The 11,110-nt window shown below is 29.9% G+C and overlaps 1 pseudogene; it reads right to left on the minus strand.

Moving 5' to 3' along the window:
* LOC114756913 ((-)-germacrene D synthase-like) overlaps positions 1 to 10,385 on the minus strand; it is a 30,733-nt pseudogene extending 20,348 nt beyond the window's left edge.
* Between the last annotated feature and the right edge of the window lie 725 nt (positions 10,386 to 11,110).

The following is an 11,110-nucleotide window of genomic DNA, read 5'->3' on the forward strand; positions in this document are numbered from 1 at the left end:
TATGTGTTGCTCATATTGGCACGGCATCCACAAGAAGTAGAGTAATAAACTCCTTCATGATTCCTCCAGAAAGAGTATAACTATCAGCTTCCTTGTACATTACATTCATGAAGCGAGCCAGATTTAGGACTCATAAGAAAGGGCATAGGCAATTGAGTTGGTCTAAGACATTTCTCATTAATATCCTTCCATGCGTTCTTAATCATCTTTCTCAGTTCATCTATGGCTTCTTGCCTTGTGACTCCATGCTCCTTCTTATAACAGACCACAATTGAGGCACTGTGTCCTCTTTTCTTCTTAAGCTGTACCGGCACAAAGATTTTAGAAAGTTAATTAATACTTCCTCCAATTTAATTTATTCTCCGAAAATAAATAAAATTAGTTTATGCTTTTAAAATTATTCCATCTTTTTCAAATAAATAAGGCGCTATAATATGAAGAATAATATCAGTTGCTTTAAAGATTTTGCAAAATGATTCATAAATAAATATATGAAATAAAGTTTCCCATAAGGCGTAAATGACATGAATTATAAATAAGAATCATGGGGGTAATATGAAAGAATTTTATTGTCAACACCTTATAGCCCATTGACACCAAAGGCCTCCCTTTCTTTAAGTGCGAAGTTATGAGTTCGGATCCTCTATATAGATATTATGGTGGGGCTGTGAGTTACAAAAAAGGAAAAAACTAAGAATCAATTTGTATCTGTATATACCTTACAGGAGACAATATCGTTCATGAGCCTGCAAATGACAGAAGCAGATTTAACAACTCTAGGTTGTGTTTGGGCCCATTTGAAGATGTCCTCGCTCACAATAGTGTCTTCCATATCAATAAAAGGTGTTGTGGAGAGCAATGAAAAACAAGCTGTTATGGCCGCTGTGTCATGTACTCCTATGTTGTTGGTATGTAATTTTTATTAAAGCATCTCGCTTCTGTCATGAAGGCTCGTCCCATCTTCTTAAACTGACATGTAATAAAATAGTATTTTAAGTGAAAGATTAATAATTGCATCCAGAAGTTTTCAATACGCTTGCTGTATAAATAAGAGTTAAGGTCGAATTTTGCCCGGAAATTTTTTTTTTACAAATTATGGGTATTCAAAATGTTTTTTTAAAAGAATCAATATTGTCCTAAAAGTGTTAAAAAATGAGCAAATCTGACCTAACCATCTAAAAATTAATGTTGACTCTAAATATTTTTAATGGTTAGGGGCAACATTATTTCCTTTTTTAACACTTTGAAGGAGATATTAATCTAATGAAAACATTTATGACTCTTACACGAAAACTTCTAGAGTAAAATTGAACCTTAACCCATAAAATAGTTAGTAGTTAGCCTGTAGACAATTTATTGATAGAGAAATTAAGACCCACCATTCAATTAATGGACAAGATCGTACGTCATATTTGGTGTACTCAACACTGTATAATCGTCCATCTTTTTCCATGTCCTGTTCCATTTCTTCAAAGAAATTTAACAATGGCTTATAAATTATCTTCATGTATCCCGGGAGATCATCCAAGCAACTAATATCCCACCTATAAGCATTAATCAAATGGTGTAAGTTTGTACGCGGTAAGAACTAGTTTGGAAAAGGTGGGGAGATCAATCCTAATTTTTTAAATTCAAGATAGGTAAATAAGAACTAATAATAATAGAATATGCTATAAATTAACCTCTCGGTTGCTGCAGTGAAGATTTCTAGTTCGTCAATGACTCCACAAGCATCGTATGTATCATCAATGATAGATATAAAGCTAATCACTCTGGTCATGGTGCTTCTGCCTTTAGAGTATTGAGGCTCAAAATAAACCGCAAGAATCACAAAGCAACATTCCACAATCCTGTTTCTTGCATATGGTAAATTTCTTGGTACATCCAAACTGTTCCACCACCTAATAATTAAAAACCCCATCACAAAAGCGAAGATGTATAACTCATTTAGTAAAAGAAAGGAAATTAAGACATTATCGTCTTTGCTCATTTAAAGTTGCATAATTATACTGATTGAGCCTCAAAAACTTACCCTACAAATATTGGCAATTTCTTTCTGGTGCAGTTTTTGGAGTTCGTTGAAGTCTAACTTTGCTAAGGCCAGAAGGACTTCATCATGGGAAGGATGAAGGTGGTAGATTGAGATGTACTTTCTTGCCTCTAGCCTTCGTATTCTCCTACGTGGTCATTGGTCTAAGACATGGTTTAGTTTTGCTGCAAGAAAAGGGTTTGATTCAATGGTGATGGATCAAATGGTTGGAGGTGAAAGCGAGTGCTTCGTCTAAAATTTCTTCTCCATGAATACTCAGATGAGTAGCTTCATACAAACTTATCATTCCTTCAACATCTGAAACAAGTGTTTCATTGAAATTTCCTTTGTCATCCTTGAACTTGTTGAACCCATCTGATGATGATTAGTGTACATAAGTTGAAAGGATGACAAGGAAAATAAAAATTGTCATTATTTCGTGAATGAGGCTATATTTTTTTTTTAAAACTTAGTTTTAAAAATTTTAATAAAATCAAATACAAAACAAAAATAACCTTTTAATTGCAAAAATAAAAATTAAACTAGCCAGATATCCCATATGTCATGAGAAATCTAACGTCTATGCCACATTCTTTATGGCTTATAAATATTTTAAATTCCTATATTATATATATTGATGAGTATGGAAAAAAAATAAAAAATACAAAGTAAAATTTGAATTTATTGCAAGACTATCCAATGATCTTATATGCACTAAACAAAAAGGATTGTGGAATATTTGCTTTTCTATAACTAATACTATTATGAATATTATTAAATGCGGATGTCCATCTTCCCTTCCTCCTCAACTTCCTCAACTCCCACTACTTCCCTTAGGCATTAATCTTCCACTACTACATTACTTATCCACTGTGTCTTTAGTCTTGTAACTCACCTCTCATTCACATTCATGTGGTTTATTATCCTTTATCCATCATTTAAGTATAAGTGTAACCTATGTTAAGACTATGCATATAAATAGGGCATGCCATTGTATTGTGAAAAAAGTGAAGCAAGTAAAGGAATATAATATCATTCTCTTATTTTCTTATCTATATCTCTTCTCTAATCTACTTTCTTTGTTAGTTAATTTCATAACACGTTATTAGCATGAGACTCTACCATCTGAGCTCATGCCTTCTACTTGATACACGTTAATGTTTTGTTCATTGAATGAAGATAGTTTGATCTGAGTAGTTTGGTAAGATTTTTCCAATTTATTTCATCGTATTGAGACATGAAAATTTTTATTTCTATTTCTTACTTTTCTTATATTTTTATGATTCTACTATCCTTAGACTTCTTGATTTGCTATGAGGTTTATGTTCATCTATAACATTATTATATATGATTATTATCTCTGATATTAGTTAATTATTGTATTAGAAAATAAAATGTTAAACCTATAAATGAATGGCTAATAGCCATTATACTCTTAATTTTGTGATTAGATGGCCAGAAGCCACGTTATATTTTGATGATTCTTTGATAAAAGACCATCTTGTGATTGTAACAGATGGCATGGCAAAACTGTCATAATTTGATAATCTATATCAAAATCCCGAGGATTGATGGTTTAAAAATTAAACGATATAAAAGAATTTCGTAGTTCTGAAAAATTCGCTGTGACTCAGAAGACTAATATTTGAGAAAATTGATGGTATGCTGTTAAAAGCAAGGAACATATCTATAAGAGTAATAAAGAATATGACCACATTGTATCGGTGGAATTGATAACATCAATTGATAACTAAAAAGGCACTAATCTTTGGGCTTGACTATTGAATCATAACTGCAGAAATACTAATAGTCCTATGATCAATATGTTAAAATTATGAACAAATGTTATAATATAACCAGAAGTCATATAAACAAATATGTATCAATTCATTGGAAGAAAATGTTAAAAAAATAGTTGTGAAATCAAAAGATCACATAATATTATGAAAATATCGAAAGTAATTCTAATATCTGAAGGTAATAAATTGTGAAAAAAGATGCCCAAAGTATAGAAGACATATAACCATATGCCTAGAAGGCTATATATATAATGTTTAATTTTTTTTTTATCAATCTTTAAATTTGTTGTGATTTGTGAGAAACAGATCGTTATAAGAATTTGATATTGTGATATTGATAAGTGTGTGATATAAAATTAAATAGACCAAATAAACTCAAAAGTTATTAGTTATATTTTGTTTATTTATATCTTATTAATATGATCTGATTCAATATTAGTTTTGAATATTTTAAATTTTTATAGTATCTTGATCAATATTGAGAAGTTCTTAATGTTAATTTTGATTTGTACTTTATTTTCAAAAGTTCATTTTAAATGTTCTTCTACATTTTTGTGTTTTCTTTATGTGTATTATAAGTTAAATCTATGATACTTATAATTATTTGTTATTATGTTAATGATATATTGAAATAAAGTTGTCTTTCATATTCCTCTTAAATTAAGTAGTTCCTAAAGAATTATATATAATAGTATTAATATGATTCCAGAAAAACTAATACTGATTTTCTTTTATAAATAGACAAAGTATTGATAGTGAAAAATATGATCCATAACTTTGGTTCTCCAAAGAGTATAAATGTTATAGCACAATTAGATTAAAGTCCGTAACTATATATAAATTAGGAAGTACTTGGGCTTTCAAGCAAAAGATAGGTTATTGGCTTTAGCCTATTATATGCTTGTAATTGTCTATGAAATATATGAATAAAGCAATCATGTTTGAATGATTCACACTTACGAGGGAGACTGTTAGAATACAAGTATGAGTTGATATTGGATATATTTTTCATATCAATTTTATAAATGGATATCATCAATCGTATATTATATTGAAAAATTTATTATTGGCAACGAAACATGGTACAATAAACCAGAAGTCTACCAATATAATTAGATTTGTTATTTGCATGAGTTGTTTGATCATCTTGAACTATATGATGTAACAAATTATTGAAGAATCAGAAGATTCTTCCGAATAGCCAACATTTTTAAGAATTTGTATGTGCTGCTTGTTCTAAAAGAAAACTGATTATAAAATATCACTAGTTATGTTTTGTTTAGGATTGGATCACTATATTTCTGGAAATATATTACACTCATATATATGGGCCCATTTAGAAGCACACAAGCTATGCAAGTATTCAATATTTGTTAGATGTATTTATATAAAATGGTAACATGTGTGATTGACATTAGATTGCAACATGAAATTTGCAAGATTGTTTAAATAAATATTTTCGAACTATGTGATCCTAAAAACCTAATTTTAAAGATGCTAGTGAATTTCTATATCAGGCTTTTAATGCTGAAAAGTCTGCTTAACAAATTGATCTAGCAAAATCATTTGTTAATACCTCCATGAATAGTTGGATCAATATTTATGAGAACAAGTTTTTCCGTTTTAGTGTTGACATATTTAATTTAATATATTGTAGCACTTATATACATCAAGGCAACAAAATTCTCCCAATAAAATTGGCTTTTGGTCAGGAGCCATATATTTTCCATCTAAAGATTGAAATGTGCAATATTTATTCCTACTAATCTACCATGATGCATATAGATAGATATTTAAAGAAAGTTAGAACATATGTTGGGTAAGAACCTCCTTATTCTTGTTTGTCTCTAAATGGAACAAAATAATATTGGATTTAGGAGACTTATACTGCATAATTAGTTTACTATTATTTGACAAAGTTTTCCTAACATGAGGGGGAGAAATTAAGTAGTTAGAAAAGAGAATGCATGGAATGCATTATTACTATCAAATATAGATCCTCAAATATATTAGTATAGACCAAAAGTTCATCGAAATTGCATTCATGAAATGCTACAAAATATTTTACTGATCTGAATGAAAATTTTTAAATCTCTTATTCCAGCTAAATGTGCTCTAATTGGTATAAATAAAAATGAGATATGTCAAAAACATGAGAGGTTAATCGGTTTCAATATAAATATATTGAATAAAGAAGAGTATACAACTTAAAAGTTGTATTGATGAGGCATATACTCTAAAAGAGTATCAAGACATAACTAATTGTAAAATCCCAAAAGAGGTTTAGGTACCCAAAGAGGAAGAAAGAGATCTCAATAAGTTATGTCATAAGAGAAAAATGGAACCAAAAAGATAAAGTTATCAATGATGATTTTGATAAAAATATCACATGATAAAAAGAGGATCTTGCACATAAATCTATCATACAAACTAGACATAAATTTGGCCAAGAAGAAAAGTAAAAAGGAAAAGACTTGATGAAAATATTATTTTGATATATGAAAATAGACCTGTAGTCCAAATACATGAAATATAAAGTTTCTATAAAATATATAGATATTTATGTGAAAATAAAGATTTTCACAAATGATTATCATGAGGCATATTATTTTGTAGTGGATATAATTTTGCATATCTGAATAGTTTAATAATTATAAAATGCGTTTATTAGATATTATTATGATCCATGCATGAGAATCATTAAATAGTAAAATTTACATGATAATCGTTGAAGGATCCAAAATATGCCAAGAGCATATATAAGAAAATCTTTTAGTATATAAAATATTATGAAAATTAAAATAATTTCAGTTTGTATCATTCATTTTATAGTTCTAAATCAAAATATATGAAATTTCCTAAAGGATTTCACTTGCCAGAAGCATATAATTCAAGTTCTTCAGAACAATACTTAATTAAGTTAAATAAGTTTCTATAAGAATTGAAGCAATCAGAGCGTATGTGGTATAACTGACTGAGTAAATATCAGATGAAGGAATGATATAAAAACGATCCAATTTGCCCACATATTTTTATGAAAAATTCTTGAAATGAGTTTGTTATAATTTTTGTTTATATTGATGACATAAATATCATCAGAACTCTTGAAGAACTCATAAAAGCTATAAATTGCTTAAAGAAAGAATTTGAAATGAAGGACTTGGGAAAAACAAAGTTTTGTCTCAGATTGCAAATTGAATACTTGGGAAATAAAAACTTTTATGTATCAAATAATTGATACAAGAAAGGTCTTAAAGTGTTTTTATATGGATAAATCACATCCATTATGTACTTTGATGGTTGTGAGATTTGTGGAGGTGAATAAAGAACCTTTTAGATTTCGAGTAGGTGATGAAGAACTACTTGATCCAGAAGTACCATATCATATTTTATCAGTCACGCATGACCTGATATATTATTTGTTGTTAACTTACTAGTAAGATATATTTCATCATCAAAAACATTGGAATACAATTCTAGATTCTTTCCTGATTCACATGCTGGTAATTCCAAATGGAGTATTCATCTCATAACATTCAAAAGATGGTGAAATTTACATCTAGCAAATTCGTTCAAATAAAAATCTATTAGATTTGCTCACCACGTCACTTCCTATTATAATATTTAAAAAGATTGTTCATGATATCAGATATCACAAGCTTAAGGATATCAATTGATGTTATCAAGAGGGGGAGTTAATACACGATATACTCTATTTTCCTTGTCTATAGTTTTTTTCCACTAGGTTTTTCTAGCAAGGTTTTTAATGAGGCAACATCAAATAGTGTGTCAGTGAATGTATACTCTTTTTCTTCTACTAGGTTTTTGTCCCACAGAATTTTTCCTAGTTGAAGTTTTTTAATGAGGTACATTCTTATATAATGGACATCCAAGGGGGGAGTGTTATAAATATTATTAAATGTGGATGTCCATCTTCCCTTCCTCCTCAACTTCCTCAACTCCCATTACTTCTACTAAGCATTAATCTTCCACTACTCCATTACTTCTCCACCATGCTTTTAATGTTGTAACTCATCCCCCATTCATATTCATGTGGTTTATTATCCTTTATCCATCATTTAAGCATAAATGTTGTTAAATTTAAGGTTTTGATGATAACAAATTTAGGAATATGTGTTTGAGAAAGTTGATCGATCACCTGATCGATCAAGGGTTTATTGATCACTTTATAGATAACTTTCCTATGCAAACAAGTAACTTAGCAGAAATATTAATCGATAACTTGATAGATAATATGTTAATCGATCAATTGATCAATCATTGTTAATACAGTTGTGTATAGAAGCCTACAGAAAATTATTGATCAATTGATCGATAATCTAATGATTGAATAACTATCAGATAATGGAACATAAATCTGGTAAGTATTTATCAATCAAGTCATCGATGAGAAGACAGATAAATGTTAAAGCTCTCTCTACTTACTTTGTATTTTGTCTTATTCACAATTTATCGATCATATTATTGATTAAAGGTTTTTTGATAACTTGTCCTGTCATTGCATCATAACTTACCAGTTTATTGTTTTTTTCAAGTATACTTACAAAGCTTTTTATCAATCACTTGATCGATCAGCAGTTTATTGATCAAATGATCGATCATCATTATCTCGTTGTGCTTGTTAAGTTATCTTTTTCGATCACCTGATTGATAATCTATTTATCGATAAATTGATCGATCACCCAAACTTCTGAGTGCTTTGTTTTCACATAACGTGATCGATCAAACGTTTTCCTAGCATATCAAAACTAAGTGTTTCCACTATCTTTATCGATAACTTGATCGATCAATCCTTTATCGATCACTTAATCGATCCTCATATGTTTTGTGCACTCTGAGAAAATCTTTGTTAAACATCTTTATCAATCAAATTATCTATCTTTTATTTATCGATAAAGTACTCAATCATTACTCGTTGAAAATCTATTTTTTACTTCACTCAACTTTATCGACAACATGATTGATCAAATATTTTTCGATCACTTGATCGATCATTTGACTTATTTCAATTAAACATCAACTACTTACAGTGACTCTCAAAATATGTTGATTATTTCTCTTTAAGCTTTTCTCAGCCTTCTTGATTATCCTAATTCTCTATTCTAAGGAATTCAAGATAGACAGTGAACTCAAGACTGTTCTTTACATGTTTTTTCTGAAGTCATCCTTTTCACTTTTCAATCACTTGATCGATCAATGGTTAATCCATCACTTGATCAATAAATATAGTTACCTGTTTTAAAAGCTCTCACTTTGAATAATCGATAACTTAATTGATCATTACTTTGATTAAGGATGTCTAATTCTTGTTCAATACACTTAGAAACTGATTGATTCCACTTTCAATCTAAATATTTATTTTTTTTATCATTTGATTGGTTATGCTCCTAATCTTTTCTCTGTAATAAAAACTTATTAGATTGAAGTATTATTATAGATTACGAAACTTAACGGTTATCCAACAGTTGTTTAGTAGCCTGTAACCTACCATGTTAGAAGCATTAATGGTGAAAACCATTACAACTGGGAAAACACGCAATCGAACAATCAACGGCTAGAAGCTCTTCTGTCTAACTGTCATTAAACTTCCTCAACTATAAAAGGTGCGAAGAAGCATTGAATGCAAGGATTGAATATGCGAGCTACTTTCTGCTAATAATTTACTTTTGCATTCAATACTCTGTTCTTGCTTATACTGAGCTTTAGTGTTTCTCATTTATTTATTCTGTGAGAGTTTTATCTATCATCTTCAATTAATTTCTGAGTGAAACTCAAGAGTGTGGACTCTTGAGTGGGATTGTAACTTTACGGATAGTAAGAGAGAGTGATTGAGTGAATCAGTTGCTGTACTGTGGTACCAAGAACCCAATTAATCTTAGAACTTAGTGAAATACTCAGAGGTGTTCTGAGGACTAGACGTAGGTCATGTGGCTGAGACTGAACCAGTATAAATTCTGTCTCTAGTCTCTACGGTGAAATCACTCTAACTCACGCACTCTGTTTCTGTTTAGCTTATTGTTCTAATACACAAGATTTTTATAACTCACCTAATTCATCCCCTCTTAGGTGAGACTACCACTAACAAGTGTAACTTTTATGTAAGACTATGCCTATAAATAGGGTATGCCTTTGTATTATGAAAAAAGTGAAGCAAGTAAAAGAATATAATATCATTCTTTTATTTTCTTGTCTACATCTCTTCTCTAATCGACTTTTCTTGTTGGTTAATTTCATAACAAATACAAGATTTTTGTTGTATATTTGTCTATTAATATGGGAATCAAATTCCAAAACAAATTGGAGTTATTTGGCATACCTGGTGAAACAAGATACCATGTTGCCTTAATAACTTGAAGATCAAAGCTAGAGAATTGAAATCTTCAATGAGTTATTTTGTTATTCTCAATGTAATCATCATGAATCTACTTCAATACTTCCTCAATCTCAGCTTCAAAATGATATGATAAATCTAAACATTGAATTGCATCAGTCAGTTCAGCTTTCATGAAGGACTTCTCCTGTGTAGTGACAAGCATCTTCCTCACTTCCTCTGTCAAGGTTTCAATATATTTCTTCGTTCCACCATCAACTGCCTAATTTGCAGGAAAGTAAATGATAAGAATTCAAAGAAGGTTCATGAAAATTTTGTAGAAGAGGCTTAGAAGGAAAGCGCTCCAAGACTCTATCTTTTAGAACTCTCTCAAGTTTCCAATTGCTTCTCTATGCTTGTGAGAGAGAGCGAGAGAGGATAAAACAAAAATACTCCTCTGGTCCTATTTATACGGTAGAGAAAGAAGGTATTTTTGGGTTCTATTTATAAGGTACTGAGTGAAATTTTTTGTATAGATATACAATTTTACCCCTCATTTATTATTGTATTGACTTTGTTCATATGAGGTATAATATATATTAAATAGGGATAAAGTTGGAAAGTCATTAAATTTTAAATGAGAATTAATGAAGTTTAAGATTTTTCTTGGTTTGTGTGAAACATGTTAGAAGTGCCTTATAAATAGAACATGAGGAGTATTATATAATACCAAAGAGTCAAAGCATATTGAAGGAAGAAATCATTCCAAAGAGAAGGATGAAAATCTACACATTGTCGACCCAAATTAGATGTGGCATTAATTTTAGGATTTGAAGGAGGAACAAGTGATGAAGAAATAGTTGACATAGTGGCCCAGAAAAGGAAGGTTTCAAGAAATTAGTGGAGAGGCTTTTGATGCCAATTGTTGGTGGTGTACATAGGTATTTATAG

Source organism: Neltuma alba, unplaced genomic scaffold (genome assembly GCF_004799145.2).
Source record: "Neltuma alba isolate B1F8T4 unplaced genomic scaffold, ASM479914v2 tig00010544_pilon, whole genome shotgun sequence".
Taxonomy (NCBI): domain Eukaryota; kingdom Viridiplantae; phylum Streptophyta; class Magnoliopsida; order Fabales; family Fabaceae; genus Neltuma; species Neltuma alba.